The sequence below is a fragment of the Solanum dulcamara genome, chromosome 1 (assembly GCF_947179165.1).
Source record: "Solanum dulcamara chromosome 1, daSolDulc1.2, whole genome shotgun sequence".
Taxonomy (NCBI): Eukaryota; Viridiplantae; Streptophyta; class Magnoliopsida; order Solanales; family Solanaceae; genus Solanum; species Solanum dulcamara.
The window spans coordinates 31,044,314-31,066,486 of record NC_077237.1 but is presented as its reverse complement, the minus strand read 5'-3'; the positions used below and the strand labels follow the sequence as shown (position 1 = coordinate 31,066,486).

At 37.3% G+C, this 22,173-nt stretch overlaps 1 pseudogene; it reads left to right on the top strand.

Moving 5' to 3' along the window:
- Positions 1 to 21,895, top strand: part of LOC129892473 (uncharacterized) — a 37,637-nt pseudogene extending 15,742 nt beyond the window's left edge.
- The last annotated feature ends 278 nt before the right edge of the window (positions 21,896 to 22,173 follow it).

Below are 22,173 nucleotides of genomic sequence, written 5' to 3'. Positions count from 1 at the left end.
AAGGATCATATCAAGTACCTTTTGAAAGTTACTATGGGTTATATCAAAATAGAACTTTTGGGAATTATATAAACATATCAAGGCATAACAAAATATATTTTGGAAGTTGAGAAGTTGGTCATTCTAGCGGCTTTACGAACAGGAACTTCTTTAAAATCATATGAAAGTTATATACTTGTTTCTTAAAATCCATGCTGAAAAGGAATATTAGCTTCATATACTTATGTCAAAGAAATGCTAAAAGAAAGTATAAGCCTTACATACGTGTGCCAAAACATGCCAAAACAAAGAAACGTTAACTTTACATACTTATACCAAAACATGCCAAAAGAAGGAATAACTTTACATACCTGTTACGGGTTACTTTTTATCCCGTTCGTCTCGTCGTCCTTTAAACCTAAGTAACATAAAAGCAATATGAGTATCAACCCGTCTTAACTTTCCAGCATCTTAGGTTACACCTTAGTATTAATGGAGTATATTTCCTTAGTCGTTTCCTCGACTAGTTCTGTTATTCGCTAAGGCGTCGACGAAAATTGGACAGCACCTCCCCTATAATGTGCCCTATCCGAATTTTCAATTAGGTCCCTAAGACCTACAGCCAACCAACAACAACAACCTGCAGCAATTCATACCAACAATATACAACATAAACTCCAAACGACTTATTCAAAAATACGGTATCATAATAGGGCGTCTAGCCTTTATTTCGTAAAACCTTTAATAGTGCGGAGAGGAGGGTCGTGTGGCTGAAACCAGAATATCCCCCACCTTATTTAGAACGTATTTAGACCCTGAAACACGCACCACACAACCAGCAGCAACCTCCACATACATAACGCCTCATTTCGATTACAATTCCACTATGACAACTTCAATTTTACATTGTCTTCAACGTCAAACATTTCTACCATGTTTTTACATTTCCAGCAACTTAAACGACATATATAACCCTTATTAAAACACCATAAACTCCAAATTGAAAGGAGAAACCTTACCTTACCCAAAATTGGCCAGAACTCGCCAAAGTTGTTAAAACGTGAATTCTGCACAACTTACTGTCTCGTATTGTCTCTTAGTTTCGAAGGGGTAATTGACGGAAACAGGATTTGTGGCCCCAAGGAAAGTTGTAGACATGTGTCTCAAGGTCGCATACCATTTCGAATCATCCCTACAGAAATTTTGGTACAAAGAGATATGCCCAAAATACCAACAGCAGTCTGTGTAGGATTTCCAAAACGAAATCTGGACAGCAGCTCCCCCAAGCTTCACCACCATTTTTGGAGTAGAGAAAAGCAAAACTGGGTTGTAGAGTCTAAATGAAAGTTTTATCCCTATGAAATAGCTTTCCAAAACATCTTTAACCACTTGAAACGGAGCTATACAGAACGAGTTATACTAATATTACTAACAGAAGTACCTCTTCTTTTGGACCAACCCGTAGCTCCTCCTCTTTGTTCTCTCAAGTTTTCTCTCAACTCTCTCTTATTTTTTTCTAAGTGTAAAAGGATAATAAGATGACTTAGTCATCAAAAGGAAAATATATATCCTTATTAGAAGTGACACGTGTCATGCCCTAAAGGTGACATGTGTCAAACTCTCATTGGGCCACTTCATCCATGCAACCTATCCATGGTTGCCACGTGGCAGGTGGGGTCCACCCCAGGGTGTGTCACCTGCTGCCACGTGTCACTTTCATATGCTTCCACGTGTACCTATCACGTGCTTCCATGTGTTAAGTAGGTGAGTCACCTACTTGCTTCAAGTAGGTGCGTCGTTTCCTTATTTCCCTTCCGTGGGTTCGTAATCTCGTCGCACTTCAAGAGCTTATGTATTCCTTGCTACTTAGTCTCAACACTTACTCGAGTAGCTTAAGTACGTAAGACCTCCAAGTTGGTATCTTATGCGAGTTAATCGAGTCCTACGACTCATTTCTCGGCCTCCAACTCCTTTCGAATTCTTATAACCTTATTTCCAATCTTCCTTATTATGAAGCATTTCATTCTCCTTTCCTTGGAGTTATTTGATAGCATTATCAACTATCCAACTCACATAATGACTTTTAAGAAACTTAAGAGCCTTCCCAGAAACTTGAGAAGCTTAAGAAGCCTTCTAAGGTTCCAAAGTACGGGATGTAACACATTCGTCCTCGAATGAGGAAAGACTTAGCTTGAGTAGAGTAGAGTGTAAACAAAAAACCCATCATTAATGCAATAGTGTAATTTAAAACATCGTTTAAAACATAGTTCATAATTTTGCAAGCATATGACAAGTAAAGTTGAGATGTAAAGATTTCAAGTAATTGAGCAAGGACAACTTAATACCTTAGGTTTGGGTAGAGGGGAAAAGATGAGGGTATCTCTTAATCATATCCGCTTCCGCTTTCCATGTTGCACTTTCTATTTGTTGATTCCTCCAAAGGACTTTAACAGATGCAACTTCTTTGTTCCTCAATATCTTAACCTGCCGGTCCAAAATTTCCACAGGAACTTCTTTATAGGTCAAGTTTTCTTCAATATTTACTACTCCCATAGGTACAATGGAACTAGGATCACCCACACATTTTTTCAACATAGACACGTGAAACATCGGATGAACCATGGTCATTTCCAATGGTAATTCCAACTCATATGTAACCTTACCAACACGTCTCACGATTCTATAAGGCCCTACATACCTAGGGCTCAATTTTCCTTTCTTACCAAATCGAACCACACCTTTCATGGGTGAAACTTTCAGATACACTCAATCGTCCATATTAAACTCAAGATCCCTTCTTCTAGTGTCGGAATAGGACTTTTGACGACTTTGAGACGTCTTCAACCTTTCTCTAATGATCTTCACCTTCTCTAAAGCATCAAGTACCAAATCGGGGCCCAACAAGGTCATCTCGCCTACTTCAAACCAACCAACTGGTGATCTACATCGTCTTCCATACAAAGCCTCAAACGGTGTCATCTCAATACTTGAGTGGTAACTATTATTATAGGCAAACTCGATGAGCGGTAGATGATCATCCCAATTTCCTTTAAACTCCAACACACAAGCCCTTAACATATCCTCTAGTGTTTGAATTGTCCTTTCGGCTTGCCCATTCGTTTGAGGATGGAATGCTGTGCTCAACTTTACCTTAGTACTGAGTCCTTTCTGAAATGATCTCCAGAAGTGAGAAGAGAATTGGGTACCATGATCCGAAATAATGGATAACAACACACCATGCAACCTCACCGACTCTCAAATATACAACTTGGCATAGTCTTCATCACTATAGGAAGTATTAACCGGTAGGAAGTGAGGTGACTTAGTCATTCTATCAATAATTACCCAAATTGAGTCATAACGCTTCCGGGTATGAGGCAAACCCACTACAAAATCCATATTCACATCTTCCTATTTCCAAGTTGGGATTTCAATATCTTGGGCTAGGCCACCCGGCCTTTGATGTTCGTCCTTCACTTGTTGGCAATTCGTACATTCGGACACAAACCTTGCTATGTCCTTCTTCATGCCACCCCACCAATACAACTCTTTTATGTCTCAGTACATTATCGTTGAACCAGGATGAATGGAGTATGTAGAATTATGAGCCTCCATCAAAATCCAACTCCTTAGGCCATCAACATCTGGAACACATATCCAACCTTGGTAGTATAGCACCCCATCTCCCCCTTGGGAAAAGACCTCTATCTTCTTTTCCTTTACCAACTTCTTTAACTCAATAAACTTTGGGTCAAGATCTTGCTATGATTTAACATCCACTACCAAAGAGGATTCGGACCTATTTTGAACAACTATACCACCATCATTAGTTCCACACAACTTCACCCCTAATCTAGCCAACCGGTGAACATTTTTCACCAACTCCCTCTTCCTTTCATCCACATGGGCCACACTCCCCCATAGACACTCTACTAAGTGCATCAGCAACCACATTGGCTTTACCTGGATGATAGTGCACACTTATGTCATAGTCCTTAAGGAGTTCTAGCCACCTTCTTTGCCTTCGATTAAGGTCCTTTTGGGTGAACACATATTGAAGACTTTTATGATCAGTAAACACATCCACATGCACCTCATAAAGGTAATGCCTCTAAATATTTAGAGCAAAAACAATGGCCACCAATTCAAGGTCATGGGTAGGGTAGTTACACTCATGCACCTTTAATTGCCTAGAAGCATAGGCTATGACCTTGCCATTTTGAATTAAGACACAACCTAAACCAATCTTTGAAGCATCACAATAAACTACAAACCCTTCTAATCCTTTTGGGAGAGTCAAAATAGGAGCAAAGGTAAGTTGATCTTTTAAGGTCTGGAAACTCTTCTCACACTCATCTGTTCGTATGAATTTGGATTTTTTTTGGGTCAATTTTGTCATAGGAGATGAGATGGAAGAAAAACCTTTGAAGAACCTTCTATAGTACCCGGCTAGACCTAAAAGGCTCGTAATGTCTGAAGGAGATAATGGTCTAGGTCAATTTTTGACTGCCTCTATTTTCTTAGGATCAACCTTGATCCCATCACCGGACACTAGATGACCAAGAAATGCCACCTCCTTTAACCAAAATTCACACTTACTAAATTTTGGGAATAATTAATAATAATAATAATAATAATAATAATAATAATAATAATAATAATAATAATAATAATAATAATAACAATAATAATAATAATAATAATAACAATAACAATAATAATAACAATAACAATAATAATAACAATAACAATAATAATAACAATAACAATAATAACAATAATAATAATAATAACAATAATAACAATAATAATAATAATAACAATCTAGATTTACAAAAAATAATCTAAAAGAGATCTTAGCAAAATAAAATGCTACGAGTGTGGTCAATATGGGCATATTGCTCCAAATTGTAAATTACAAAAGCTAAAAAGCTTAAACTTTGATGAAGATATTCATGATAAAGTATATGGTTTATTATATACTTCGGGTTCAGAATCAGATTATTCCTCTGAAGCCAAATTAAGTACTGAAGAATCTGAAAGTGAAGTTGCACTTATTGATATCTCTGATAATGAGAATGAAGCTTCTTCTAAATGTGGTCTTAATTGCACAGGTAATAATTGTTCTTGCAAAACTGATGAGGTTTATAAACTATGGTCTCAATTTCAAGATTTAAATATGCATACTATCACTTCTGATAATATAATTGAACTGCTGAAAGAAATTTCTGATGAAGAAACTAGGAGCAAAGTCATTAATATGGTCTCTTCAACTAGCTCCCAGTCAAATAAAACCAAAACTAAAATTGATATTGATTCGAAACCATACTCTCTAACAGAAGTTTTGGCTCGTCTTGATACAAAGATTAATACCACTGTTAGAGATACTTCTTTGGATGATTTAAAATTTGAAGTTGAAAAACTTAAACAAGAGATTAAATCTCTCAAACAAAGTTAAATTATTCATAATCAGCGAATTTCTCAATTAGAAAACCTTGTCAACAAGACTCACCATCTCCTACTTATAAAGGAAAAGGTATTATTGATGAAAATGAAAAGGTCGAAGAAATTATGGAAACTCCTAAAGACAATTCATTTTTAGGAATGCTACAGATTGTAACTACGCATAGATGGTATATTAAATATATTATTTTAATTAACAATGAGTTTACTATTACTAACACAACTATGATTGACAGCGGAGCAGATGTTAGTTGCATTCAAGAAGGATTAATCCCTTTTAGATATTTTGAAAAAAAACACATGCTGTTAAATCTGCATCTGGTCATACTTTAAATATAAAGTATAAACTGTCTAATACATATATCTGTCAGAATATAGTCTATATTCCTCATTTCTTCTTATTAGTGAAAGATCAAATGCACCCTCCAATTATACTTGGAACTCCTTTCATTAATGCTATATATCCTTTTTCTAAACTAAATTCTAAAGGATTCACTGCTAGCTATAATAATAAGGATATCTCCTTTACCTTTATAATTGAACCAGTTACTCAAAACATTAATGCTTTAATTAAAATAAAACAGAAGCATGTTAATTCTTTACAACTAGAAATTTACAGTTTAAATATTCTAGATACATTGAAACCTACTAAGGTACAAGAAAAGATTAAATTAATCTCTAAACAATTATCAATTGATGTTTGTGCTGATCATCCTAGTGCTTTCTGGAATAGGAAAATGCATATTGTCACTCTTCCATATGAAGATAATTTCAGTGAAGATAATATTCCAACTAAATCTCGTCCCTGTCAAATGAATAGTGAGTTAGTAGAATTTTTAAAAAAAGAAATTGATAATCTTTTACAAAAAGAATTGATTAAACCGTCTAAATTACCATGGTCTTTGTCACGACCCAACCCCGTAGGCCGCGACTGGGGTCCGACCTGGATCCCCCGTATACATATCTATCAGTTGTGGTCACATTGAACTATAAATAAAATAATATCATGTAACAGAGCACAACTAGGCGATAACATTTTCATAAACTTGTAGCCCTTTTTGTTTGTATCACAACATGATAGGGCACGCAAGCCGGCAAGGCTGCCATAACATAATAACATATATCATATATTATGTAGACCCAGCTGAATCAAACTGACATACACAACCCACATATACATGTCTGCAGACCTATAAAAATATACATGACAACATATGGCGGGCCAGGGCCTCCGCCATACCCCCGAATGGACAAAACAATTTTATACATCAGTGGACAGTATCAAAAACTAGGCCCCGATACAATGGAGCCTCTTCCAGCTGAGCTGCATGGAATCTTAAGTTAATGGACTCCCAAAACCTGTATCTGTATCTGCGGGCATGAATGTAGCCCCCCGAGAAAGGGGGTCAGTACAACATATGTACTAAATATGTAAAATATAACATAATACACTAGAGGTATATTCAAAATAGAGAAGCATGGGAACAAATTATCAAATTGAAGACGTCTACCTGTACTCAGCGAATCACAAAAGCATGCATGCTCAATTTATACAATATAGCCAGCCCTTTCAAGGGTCCGGTGAATCACATCTGTAGGACCATCATAGGCCCGGCGCCATCACCACCTTATTACAACACATCATCATATATATACATACATACCCAGCCCTCTAGTGAGGGGCTCGGTGAACAATGCAGTGAATTGTGCATGATAACGTACCAAGCCCAGGACTCGGTGAAAGAAGGGTTACAGTATACACAAGTAGAGTAGTGAGTAACTATATACAATTTAAATCATTATCAGAGACTCGACAAAATAAGAAAGTTAAGCTTTTGTTTGAGGACCCGAGTAACAGTGTAGTTATCTCGAGTATCCTCTAAATGCCATTATGGGCAGTCTCAAAAGTAATCTCGGGGACCCTAGACATATATTAACATAGGGCCAAATCATTTATAGAATCAAAAACACTCAATCTCGTATAGTCTTTAAGACTTGGAGCCTTACATTTGGTACCTCTTTAACATATAAAAGTTTCCAGGAAAATGGTTCAACTACTGTAGGAGTTCAATATTCAGAAGTAAATAAGAGATGTTTAAGAATGGAGTTACCCTAGAGCTTAGATCATATTCAACTTACAACTAAGATAAAGACATGCCCAAAAGAAGAAGGAGAATAAGCTTTATGTAGTCTGTACTTTCCTTTAGGTGATCTGCATATACATTTTTCGTACCCAGCCCATTATGGGGCTCGGTGAACCACTATGGCATCATAATCTCATTTTCGTACCAAATACATATCAAGGGAAATGAGAGATAGTTGTACGTACTTATACCAAAACATGCCAAGAGAAAGCTTTACATACCTCTTGTGAGTTACTCTTTATTCCATTCGCCTCATCATCGTTTGAACCTATTCAACATGAAAGTAATACGAATATTAACCACTCTTAGTTTTCCAGCATCTTAGGTTGCACCTTAGCATTCCTGGAATCTATTTCCTTGCCGGTCTCTTCGACTAGTTCTTTAATTAGGTAAGGCGTTAACAAAAATTGGGCAATACCTCCCCTATAATGTGCCCTATATGAATTTCCAATTAAATCCCTAAGCACTAAATCCAACCAACAACAACCGCCTGCAGCATATATATACATAATCATGGCAATATTACACAACACAAGCTCCAAACCACTTGCTGAAAATTACAACACCAAAATAGAGTTTCTAGTCTTTGTTTTGCAAAACCTTTAATTATATGAAACGAGGAGTCGTATGGCTGAAACTAACACCAACCTTACACATTTTTGAACACATTTAGTCCCTGCAACAAAATACCACACCCCTGCAGCAGCACCTCACAAGAACAACACGCTACTTCGATGACAATTCAACTATAACGACTACAATTTGGATTGTCTCCAACGTCAAGCATTCCTATACCCTTTTTACGTTTCCAGCCACACACAAGGTGTATAATACACTCCATAACATCACCATTAATTCCAAATTAAAAGGAGAAACCTTACCTTACCCAAAATTGGCCAAAACACTCCAACAGTGCATCTCAGAAACTTCTTGATGTGCTGAATCGGGGCGGACTATTTGTGTCCCTTTTCAACTGCCCCAAATGGCGATTTTATGTTATCAAATACTATTATATAACCATGGGATACCTTAAATAATTAATTTACGTAACGAAATCGGGCCTTACCTTGCTAACCCTTCAAACCCGTAGCTTTCTCCCTAGGTTCCTAGATTTTTCTTTCAACTTTCTCCTACTTGTTTCAAGTGCAAAGCTGAAAATATGGTTCCTTAGACATCGTAAGATACATATATACATGTACACATTGTTGAGGAATACAATATATAATTAATTAATGGAGGAAAATTGGAAAACTTACCTTTAATTTTCCAAACCCATGGCTACCTTTCTCTCACGTTTTTTTCCTCTCCTTGGCTGATATTTTTGGATAGAAACTGAAGTTATACATCACATAACACACACACACACACACACATATATATATATATATATATATATATCTTTAGAAGATGCCATGTGGCAGCCCCTTAGGGGTGACACGTGGCAGCCCCCTAGGACGCCACCTAGGCTCATGCAGCCTATCACACGCCACCTAGGCTCATGCGTCCTATCACATGCCACCACATGGTAGCGGGGTCCACCTCCCCCCAAGCAGGCAGGTGAGTTACCTGCTTGCTTGTCACCTGCTTGCTTGAGGTGCTTGCTTGTCACCTGCTTTCTTGTCACCTGCTTGCTTCACTTTTGTAAGTTCGGAAACTAGTTTTTGCTCCCTCTCGTAGGCTCGTCACCTCACCTTATTTTAAAATCATATGTAATCTGTGCTACGCAGGTTTGGTATGTCCTCCAGTAGCTCAAGTATATAAGACCTTTACATTAATAACTTACGTAGGTAAATCGAGTCCTATGACTCATTACTTGGCCTCTAATTCCCTCCGGATTTTTATGACTCCATTTCCAACCTTCTCTAATATAGGGTATCACATTCTCCCTTCCTTAGAGTCATTAGATAGTGTCGTAGTGTATATGGCTCATATGATAATGTCTAAGGAACTTATGAGATATTCCGAGTTTAAAAGTGTGGGGTGTAACATCCTTCCCCCCTTTAGAACATTCGTCCCCGAATGTTAAAAAGACTTTTCTTATAACTTTATGCAAAGTATAGGGAGATTATTTGCTATTGCCATAACCCATACTGTCATCCAGGTACATAATATATGAGTTTTGAGATTTGGGGTTAGACATCGGGAATAGGTACGAATACTTGCATTTTCTGTCCTCTTCAATTTCTCAGGTCATCCCCTTTTCTGGTTTTGGTTTTTCCATAGTATCTTGACGGGAGGTACGTCTTTAGTCTACAATCTTCTAGCTTGTCGATCTAAGATGGCGATAAGTTGTCCCTCACAGGATTCCATTTCTTGGACATCATCTAGGGAGCATACCCTGGGTTGTTCGTCAGTACCTTTGCGAAGCATCCCTATCTGATGGACTGGGCGTATAGTTTTCAAATAAGGTGGTGAGCTCAACTTATCGGCCACTTTGTCCACCTTACGAGAAACTTGATACCATCTAATATAATTTGGGCTAAGTTTCCTTTTTTGGGTGACCATGTTATGAACATCCAATAATCAATTTAAACTATTTATGTCGATGTCGATTATCTGTATATCATTTCTGCCAACTCTAGGTTGGTAGTCAATAGCTTGCTTAATCATGTTTGGCATACCAGCTTCGTCCTTCTAACATCGACCTTACCAATAAGGGACTTACACGTCCTACCCCACCAGTCTTGTACGGGGTAATTGGGATACCAGAGTGGTAGTCATTATGGTAGGCAACTTGATAGGTGATAGATAATCATCCCAGCTATCTTCGAATTTAACAACACCAGCTCATGACACATCTCTTAGCATTTAAGTGGTACGTTTTAGCTTGTTCATCAGGTTTGAGGGTAAAGTAGTGTACGAAGACTTATCTGTCTTCCCAGTTTCTTTGCGTACTGATCCTCAATAGTTAATTGTAACTTGGGCTCCTGCATTTGGGGTAATAGCTGTAGGGACTCCGTAATGTCCCACCACTCTTTTACCCTACAATTTTACACCTTCTCGGCTGAGTAGGTACCCTTTGATTGAAGGAGCATGGTCTAATATCGTTAATCTCTAGGTAACATTCCCTCCAAATTCATCTGTCGACGGAGTGCGAAGTGAGTCTTATAGCCCTGGTCATATTGTGGAATTTTTTACCTCGCGTATTACTTCCTATCTTCCGTAAATTACATCAACTGGTACCCTTACCTTTTGGGTTTTGCTTTTTTTTTCTGCCCTAAGAGTTGGCTGCCAAGTGGTGTCGAAATTCCCTTGCCCACTGGCCCATATAGCCATTATGTGGTTTGCCTCTCATTAACTGGTACTATGTTGAAGAACTGTGGCATTTGAGTGCGTCGTCAGTTAGCAATTAGCTAATTCTTCTTGTCTTGCTTAAATATTTTTTTACAATACCCTCAATGTAACGTATAGTACTCCAGGAACATAATATCATGTTGTTTCTCCGCTACTAGTTCCGATTCTTCCATATCGCGTGATCATACCAGAACTAACGCATTAAGTTCCATCAGAATTTCGAAGTTAAGCATGCTGGGGAGAGAGAAATACTGGGATGGGTGACCTCCCTGGGAAGTCTTCGCATCGTGTTTCATTGTAATCCTTGCGATAATGTGAGGGGAACTCAACTTAGCCTAAGATTTACCTTAACATCGTCTCACTAGTCTTTATGTGTTGCCTTGCCCTTTCCTCTGTTATCTTGCAACCGGTATAGGGGTAGATCTTTAGTTACACTACGACCATGTCCCCCTTTTTTTGGTCATTTTGATTTAACTTCTCCAATTGTACTCACCCTTTTTTGTACGCACCCATTCATTAGGGTGGGCTACTGAGTAGTGCTAAAATTTGTTCATATAGTGACCTTTAGAGCCGCCTTGAGCTTTGTCTATTATTAGCTGGCATAGTTTTAAAGGAATTTGACATATAAACTTGCCAATCTTATAGCAACCAGCTAGTCCTGTCCGTCCTATTTAAACCATTTCATAATTTTTCCTTACCCCTGCTTGTAACCTTCTTGACACATTCTCGTGTCATTCTTTACCATTACGAGAATATGAGAGAGTGCAAGAAATACCTTGTCGCACCTCTTTCTATTTCCTTATTTACTCTTTGATCATCTTATCTCCTACCATAGGAGTTTTACTATTTCTTTTCCTTGGTTATTTATCTATCGCAATATCATTTGCGACCAACTCTATAGCCAACATTTGCCTTTTGATCTAGCATGTTGTCATTATCCTTCGTAGTGTCTCTTGAGTTATTCGATATCCTTTAATTGCTATATTCTTTTGCTTTTATACGTACCCACCTTATAGTGTTATATTGTTTAGGGTCTCGTCAAAACTTCTTAACGCTGTCTTACATACCATTCTGACTTCTATCGAATTACTGGTGGCTTCCAGATCTTTCTAACTTGGTTCAGCAAGGGATCTTATTGAAGTTTAATCATCCAAATCAAGTATGTTATCATATAAAGTGCCTCAATCTTACCCTTGCAGTTCTCTCGTTGGCTTTCCCCCTTTAGAGGGACCTTATACTTTTATCCGTTCCTACCTTGGTTTATGTCTCCATGTCTAGTTTCAAATTCATCTAGTCTCCTTCCCCAATCTACTTAGCACTGCATCATGTCCCCATTTTTCCGTATATTTTATAACCTGATTATCCACGTACGGAACCTTGGCTAAATCACGAAGCGACGAGAACTTTTTCATACATAGTGCGACATCTCCTTTATTAATATGTACTTGAGTAGTGGGGCTCATGGAACAACTCATCCAAAGCCACCTTCTACTTATCTTCATCAAAATTTAACTAGTACTTGTAGTTGTTCCAATTTCAATTAGGCGGTGCTAGTATTCCGACAATAACTGTTCAAGGTTCTTTTGAAATAGTAGATTTACCCCAACCTATATCCTTTATTCCTTGGGGTGAATGTAGGTTACACCAATTATTCCTTAAGTTTGTCGTCCTCGTCCCTTAAGGGTTTCACTATTTTTAGGGCGATGTTGTGTACACGCGTAATTTCTTTATATCTTAAGCTCCATACTCTTACTGTGTGCTCAATGCAGACTTTTAACTTAGTCAACGCATACTAAGTGCATCTTACTAGTGGTTTCACTTTATCCCTGCATGATCGTATCACACTGTTCAATTCATACTTACATATCCCCCTTTTAATTCGTATTCGCATTCAGTTCCTGACATCTCTTTGAGGTGCTTCTGTTAGAAGTTTTTTCCCCAATTAGTCGGTGGAAAATTATAAACTGTTATCGTAAACCATTTTTCAACCATTGTTGGAAGAAACCAGAACCTCTTAAACATCACAGTACTTCCCTTTTAATAATTGCCCGACCTGGTCTCCTTCGGGGTTTATCCTCGAGTTTTGAACAACCTATCTAATTTATAATTAGGAGTTGGGGGCTTGGTACTTTCAAAATGAGTGAATCTCAATTACTGGACATCTTACCTTTCAACCTAAGCTTCTCTTTTTTTTCTACAGTACAATTATGACTGGAGATACTGTGGTCTGAACTGTACTGCTCAGACAGATTTTTGTTTTTCCAAAATAAACTCCCCCAAGTAAAGAGGGTATCCCTTATCGACGACATGAAGAGTATCTCTTACAGCTTTAATTTAGCATCCTATAGGTACCTGGTATCCATTTACAAGATATGTTATAAACTATGTTTTATTCCCTTCTTCTTGTATTGGGAAAATTTTGGTAGAGTTTCCTCTTCACTTCTTACTATCCCAAAACCTACACGCAGAAAATACCAAAATGCCTTGCAGGGCCAACATATATATATACATATCATATCACAGCCGCACAGGGCTCTCAATGTCATCTCATATCGCAGCCACATAGGGCTTTCAACGTCAACAATAATATAAAAATACTGGACTTACATCATATGTCCAACTTCAAACTACATATATTGCACTTTCTGTCTATTTTCCTTTCAGGTTTCAACTTTACATTTCAATAGTACTTCAATACCTTATTTGACTGATATCTTCCGTGGCTTTACTTTACTTACCTGCATGCTTTATAACTTTCCATGTCGTCAATTACTTCCTTCTGTTGGTGTCGTCCATCTGTTAAGATCCAAGGTTAGTATAAGGAATTTTCCTATGACTCGGATCTAAAGCACGATCTCAGATATAGAAGAAAGGTAACATCTTAAATGTCCTGTAGCTTCCTGTTTATAGATGTGGCGCACAACACATAGATAACCAAGACTCTACTAGATATGGTCTTTAGACAATCCAAGGACGAACTGCTCTGATACCACTTCTGTCTTGACCCAACCCCGTAGGCCATGACTGGGGTCCGACCTGGACCCCCGTATACATATCTATCAGCTGTGGTCACATTGAACTATAAATAAAATAATATCATATAACAGAGCACCACTGGGCGATAACATTTTCATAAACTTGTAGCCCTTTTTATTTATATCACAACATGATAGGGCACGCAAGCCGACAAGGCTGCCATAACATAATAACATATATCATATATCATGTAGACCCAACTGAATCAAACTGACATACACAACCCATATATACATGTCTGCAGACCTCTAAAAATATAAATGACAACATATGGCGGGACAGGGCCCCCGCCATACCCCCGAATGGACAAAACAATTGTATACATCAGTGGATAGTATCAAAAATTAGGCCACAATACAATGGAGCCTCTTCTAGCTGAGCTGCATGGAATCCTAAGCTGATGGACTCCCAAAACCTGTATCTGTACCTACGGGCATGAATGTAGCCCCTCGAGAAAGGGGGTCAGTACGACATATGTACTGAGTATGTAAAATGTAACACAATACACTGGATGTTTATTAAAAATAGAGAAGCATGGGAACAAATTATCAAATTGAAGATGTGTACCTGTACTCTGTGAATCACAAAAGCATACATACTCAATTTATACAATATAACCGGCCCTTTCAAGGGTCCGGTGAATCACATCTGTAGGACCATCATAGGCTCGATGCCATCACCACCTTATTACAATACATCATCATATATATACATACGTACCCATCCCTCTAGTGAGGGGCTCGGTGAACAATGCACTGAATTGTGCACGATAATGTACCCGGCTCAGGACTCGGTGAAAGAAGGGTTACAATATACACGAGTAGAGTAGTGAGTAACTATATGCAATTTAAATCATTATCAGAGACTCGAAAAAATAAAAAAGTTAAGCTTTTGTTTGAGGACCTGAGTAATGGCGTAGTCATCTCAAGTATCCTCTAAATGCCATTATGGGTTGTCTCAAAAGTAATCTCGGGGACCCTAGACATGTATTAACATAGGGCCAAATCATTTATAGAATCAAAAACACTCAATCTCGTATAGTCTTTAAGACTTGGAGCCTATACATTTGGTACCTCTTTAACATATAAAAGTTTCCAGGAAAATGGTTCAACTACTGTAGGAGTTCAATATTCAGAAGTAAATAAGAGATGTTTAAGAATGGAGTTACCCTGGAGCTCAGATCATATTCAACTTACAACTAAGACAAAGACATGCCCAAAAGAAGAAGGAGAATAAGCTTTATGTAGTCTGTACTTTCCTTTAGGTGATCTACATATACATATTTCGTACCCGGCCCATTATGGGGCTTGGTGAACCACTATGGCATCATAATCTCATTTTCGTTCCAAATACATATCAAGGGAAATGAGAGATAGTTGTACGTGCCATATGGCATCCCCTTAGGGGTGACATATGGCAGCCCCCTAGGACGCCACCTAGGCTCATGCGGCCTATCACACGCCTCCACGTGGCAGCGGGGTCCACCTCCCCCCAAGCAGGCAGGTGATTCACCTACTTGCTTTTCACCTTCTTCCTTGAGATGCTTGCTTTTCACTTGCTTGCTTGTCACCTGCTTGCTTCACTTTCGTAAGTTCGGAAACTAGTTTTTTCTCCCTCTCGTAGGCTCGTCACCTCACCTTATTTTAAAAGTCTATGTAATCTGTACTACGCAGGTTTGGTATGTGCTCCAATAGCTCAAGTATATAAGACCTTCACATTAATAACTTACGTAGGTAAATTGAGTCCTACGACTCATTACTTGGCCTCCAATTCCCTCTGAATTCTTATGACTCCATTTCCAACCTTCTCTACTATGGGGTATCACATTCTCCCTTTCTTAGAGTCATTAGATAGTGTCGTAGCGTATCCGGCTCATATGATAATGTCTAAGGAACTTATGAGATATTTTGAGTTTAAAAGTGTGGGATGTAACAGTCTTGTACTGCCTTTTATGTTAATAATGTTATAGAAAAAAAACGTGGTATGCCTAGGTTAGTAATAAATTATAAACCATTAAACAAATATTTAAAATAGATTAGATATCCCATTCCAAATAAAGGAGATTTATTATCCAGATTATATGATGCCAACATTTTCTCAAAATTCGACTTAAAATCAAGATATTGGCAAATTCAGATTTTTAAAGAGCATATTTATAGAACTGCTTTTAATATTCCTTTTGGGCAATATGAATGGAACGTAGCGCCTTTTGGGTTAAAAAATGCCCCATTTGAATTCCAGAAAATAATGAATGATATCTTTAATCCTTATCTGGATTTTATTATTGTTTATATTGATGATATTTTAGTCTACTCAAAAGCGTTTGAAACTCGTATAAAACATCTTGATATCTTTAAAAAGATTGTGATACAAAACGGTTTGGTTATATCTAAACCTAAAATGAGTCTATTTCAAACAGAAGTTAGATTTCTTGGACATAATATTTGTCAAGGTAAAATCACTTCTATTCAACGGTCAATTGATTTTGCTTCAAAATTTCCTGATATAATCAGAATAGAACTATGCTTCAAAGATTTTTGGAAAGTTTAAATTATATCTCTCCTTTTTACAAAAATCTATCCAGAGATTTATCACATTTATATGAAAGGTTAAAAAAGAATCATAAACTCCGTTGGACTGATAGTCTAACAGAACTAGTTAAATCAGTTAAACAGCAGATTAAATCTTTACCTTATTTAACACTGGCTAACCCAACTGGGCCAAAAATTATTGAAACTGATGCGTCTAATATTGGTTATGGAGGGATACTTAAACAAGTAAATCCCAACGATAAACATAAATACCTTATAAGATTCCATTCAGGTAAATGGATCGAGGACCAACACAAATATGCAACAGTGGCCCATTAAAATGTTATGTATTGTTAAATGTATTTTAAAATTTTAGGATGATTTATATAATCAACGATTCCTGATTAAAATAGACGCCCAATCAGTAAAATACATGTTTGATAAAGATTTTAAGCATGATGCCTCAAAATTAATATTTGCTAGGTGTCAGGCCCAATTAGCTCCATTCGACTTTGATATTCAGTATAAAAAGGGAATTGATAATTCTTTACCAAATTTCTTATCTAGAAAATACTTGACAAATTAAACTATGCATTATTTCACAGCTTTCTTTGAAGACAAAACCCTTATAACAATTTTAAAGGGTATCCCTTTAGGAGAAGATATTCAAATCAAGATTCTGGATAAAATCATCGAAATTATTATCAAAGAAGAAATGGAATCATTTCACTTCTCCATTCATTCCTATGAGGACGATGAAGGTCCCTACTATCTTGATACATATGATTTTTTTGAATATCATTAATAGTTTATATTTGTAGATATGACAGACCCATTGTGGTCTATAATCAGAGGGCAGAATAATAACCGCACCAGAGGCAGGGGAAGATCAGCCCCAACACAAAAGCCTTCATATAGATCCTCATCATCATCTAATAATTTTTCTAGTCTTAAGAATGGGAAACAAGAGTTTGATAAACTCAAAGATTGGAGAATCACCTTCATCTAGATCTTTGCCTGAGATTTAGCATATTTCCCCTATTTCATAAGAAACATATGTTTATGGTTCAACCCATAATAGAGCTTTATCTTTGCACAATCTGGAAGATATTCTAGAAGATAGTCCATTATATGGACAATTGAAAGCATATTTAGAATCACAAAAGCAAAAAGATACTTTTTCTTCAATTACCAAAGAAATAGATGATAATAAGAATTATGAAGAAGTACCTACAAAAGAAATTATATTTCTTTTAGAAAATTCTGATATTTAGAGGCAAGATGAACCTTGAAAGAGTTTCCAGCAATATTTGGTATGAGGATTATATTTCCGAGGAGAATCATAAAAACTCGAACATATTATGAAACAATTTTAATAAAAATGGAAAGTGCTGACTTCCAACATTTTACCACAGAAGAAAATGTTTATAACTTCGCAAAGGTTATTATCCAACAGATTATATTTGTTGAAGAATGGGGAATCTCCATGATGAATGAACGACAGGTTTGTGTTAATAACATGAACATTAATCTTACTTATTGGGATTATATCCAAGCTTTTCATAAAGTTTTCTATTACAACAATGATAAGCATAAACACACTTGGTTCATAAAGGTTTGTTCAAAGATTTTTGAAGGACCAATCCCTAATTGGTTTATAAGATGGTGGATATTCCACGGTCCCACAGTAAATATTTTACCGCTTATTTATCTTAATTTCTATAAAGAATAGACAAAGATTTCTCCATTCTTAATACTTGGCTGATCATGTATGCAATCTTAATAAAATAGATCACATGTATTTCTTCATTGAGTTTTCTATACCATGGATCCATAAATGGCTTCCTGAGGGGGGATATACCCCAGCCGAAAAAATACCATGTCTCTATCGTGTGTATTATAATAATTTCTAGAATAAATTAATGAGAAATGATCCCAAAACTAAACAACCTTATGGTCAAGAACTCATTAATACTATTAAAGCAAAGCTCTAAGAATATACTGAGCACCCTCAAAAGAATTTGGTGACTGATAACTCAGTCAAACATATTGCTCGAAGAATTTTAGTTCAGCAAGGTGATAAGACTGAACTAATCAATGATTATTTGGAAGAAGTCAAAAGAAATTTACTTCAGACCCCTAACACAATATGATAAATCATACACTTCCATGAAAAGTGATGCAAGCGATGATATCGCTGATGCTCAGTCCAATGGACCTCGGCCTATATTATCAGAAAGTGAACTGAAAAAGGTAGAAGAATTCCTTGAACGAAGGATATTCATAATATTCAGAAAGATTTATGTTAATTCACTCTTCAAGATAAGGAAGAATTCCTTCGTACAACTGTAAAAAGAAATGGAAAAGCAGAATGAGACGGCCACTGAAAACTATCAAAAGATTGAAAAGATGGCAGGCCATGCGAGGATATATCCCCAACAGCTTCAAATGGAGACAAATTATATTTGTAACCTCAGTAGAAACACTGTATGTGCACAGTACATATACTATATTAGAAACCCACAAAAGGGACCCACTTATACTATTTAGGGACCCAGAAGAAGTGGTGCAATTGGTGCAAGTAATTATAGGATCTTCCCTAACTTGTTTGAGGTAAGATTTCTCTTCTTGTTGTATAATTGAAGTTAATGATGTTGTAATGGATAGATTAATTTGTATTAAGTGGAATTGGAAGTAAGAAAATTATGTTACACCCCAAATCTTTGAACTCGGAAGGTTCCTTAAGTTACTTAGAAGCTAGTATGTGATCCACTTAAGTTACGACCCTATTGAAAAACTCTAAGAAGGGAGAATGTGACACCCCATGGTAGGGAAGGTTGGAAATAGGGTCAAGAGAAGTCGGAAGGAGTTGGAGGCCAAGTAACGAGTCGTAGGACTCGACTTATCTACGTAAGGCATTGTAAGTTTAACAAAGTTGTGTAAATATTCGACGTTCAAAATAAACTAAATTGGAGTCGCTATAGTCGAATTGTCGTCGAAGTAAGGCATTGTTATTGTGAGTTGCTTTTGCAGGGGTGTGATATGTCGTTTCAGGGTCTAAATATGTTCTAAAAGAGGTGGGGGATCTTCTGTTTGAAGCCACACGACCCCCCGCTTCGTACGGTTAAAGGTTTTGCCAAATGGAAACTAGAAACCCTATTTTGATATCGTATTTTTGAATAAGTCGTTCGGAGTTTATGTTGTATACTGTTGGTGTAAATTGCTGTAGGTTGTTGTTGTTGGTTGGCTGTAGGTCTTAGAGACCTAATTGGAAATTTGGATAGGGCACATTATAGGGGAGGTGCTGCCTAATTTTCGGCGACGCCTTAGCAAATAACAGAACTAGTCGGGGAAACGACTAAGGACATAGATTCCATTAATACTAAGGTGTAACCTAGGGTGATGGAAAGTTAAGAGGGGTTGATATTCATATTACTTTCATGTTGAATAGGTTCAAAGGACGAAGAGGCAAATAGGATAAGGAATAATTCAGACAAGGTATGTAAAGCTTTCTCTTGACATGTTTTGGCATATGTAAGTAAAGCTAATTCTCTTCCTTCTGTTGGCATGTCCTAGTTGTAAGCTGAACGTGATATGAGCTTCGGGGTAATTCCATTCTTAAGTATCTCTTATTTACTATTGTATGTTGAACTCCATGGTAGTTAAACTATTTCCCTGGAAACTCTTATATTTTAAAGAGGTATGAATGTACAAACTCCTAGTCATAAAACTATTCGAAGACAATACTCTGGAATTCTTAAGTAAATAGTCTTACTTTGGTATATGTCTAGGAACCTCAAGATGTAATCAATGTAGCCCCTAATGGCACTTAGAGGGCAGCTAGAATGACTATACTTTTACTCGAATTCTTAGACAATAACTTAGTCCTCTTATATAGTTGAGTCTCGGATAATGATTTAAACTGTGTTTGATTTCTCACTACTCTACTCCTGTATACCGTAGCACTTCTTCTCTGAGTCTCGGGCTGGTTATCAGATTAGTGCAATTCACTGCATTGTCCACCGAACCCTTCACTAGAGGGCCGGGTACATATGTATATTTATGATGATGATGTGTTGTAATAAGGTGGCAATGGCACGGGGCTTGATACTGAAACAACATATATGATTCACCGGACCCCTAATGGGGCCGGCTATGTTGAAAATTTGAGCATGCATGTTTTTGTGATTCATAGAGTACTGGTACATGTTTCTGATTTGATAATTAGTTCCCCTGCTTCTCCATTTTGGATATACCTCCAGTTGTACTATGTTACGTTTTGCATACTCAGTACATATGTCGTACTGACCCCCTTTCTCGGGGGGCTACATTCAAGCCCGCAGGTATAGATACAGGTTTTGGGAGTCCGTCAGCTTAGGATTCCACGCAGCTCAACTGGAAGAGGCTCCATTATATCGGGGCCTAGTTTTTGATACTGTCCACTGATGTATAACATTGTTTTATCCATTCGGGGGTACGGCGGGGGCCCTGTCCCACTATATGTTGTCATTTATATTTTTAGAGGTCTGCAGACATGTATATGTGGGTTATATATGTCAGTTTGATTCAGCTGGGTCTACCTGATATATGGTATATGTGATTATGTTATGGAAGCCTTGTTGGCTTGCGTGCCCTGTCATATTGTGATACAAATGAAAAGGGCTACAGGTTTATGAAAATGTTATCGCCTAGTGGGGCTCGGTTATATGATATTTTCTTATTTACGATTTAATGTGACCACAACTAATAGATATGTGTATGGGGGGTCCAGGTCGGACCCTAGTCGCGGCCTACGGGGTTGGGTCGTAACAGAATGGTATCAGAGTAGTTCGTCCTTGGAGTGTCTACAGACCGTGTCTAGTAGAATCTTGGTTATCGATGTGTTGCGCGCCACATCTATAAACAGGAAGCTACAGATATTTAGGATGTTACCTTCCTTTCACATCTGAGATCGTTCTTTAGATTTGAGTCATAGGAAAATTCCTTATACTAACCTTGGATCTTAACAGAAGGAAGACATCAACTGAAGGAAGTAATTGACGACATGGGACATTATGAAGCACGCAGGTAAGTAAAGTAAAGACATAGAAGATATCCGTCGGGTAAGGTATTGAAGTACTATTGAAATGTAAAGTTGAAACCTAAAAGGAAAGCAGACAGGAAGTGCAACAGATGTAGTTTGAAGTTGGACATATGAGGTAAGTCCAGTATTTTTATGTTAGTATTGACATTGAAAGCCTTGTGTGGCTGCGATATGAGATGATATTGAAAGCCCTATATATATATATATATATATATATATGTGTGTGTGTGTGTGTGTGTGTGTGTGTGTGTTGGCCCTGTGAGGCATTATTGGCATTTTTTACGTGCAGGTTACGGGATAGTAAGAAGTGTAGAGGAAACTCTGCCGAATTTTTCCCAGAATGGGGAAAAGGAAATGAAGCATAGAATTTTGAGATGTTTGAGAAATTGATACCAAGTACCCCTACTGTGTTTAACCAAAGCTGTAAGAGGTATCCTTCAGGTCGCCGATAAGGGGTACCCTTTTCACTTGAAGAAATTTACTTTGGAGGAACAAAAGCTTATTTAAGTAGTAAAGTTCAGATCACAGTATCTCCAGATGTAACTATGCTGTAAAAAAAAGAGAAGCTCAGGTTGAAAGGTAAGATGTCCAATAATTGATCTTCACTCATCTTTGAAAATACCAAGCCCTCAACTCCTACTTG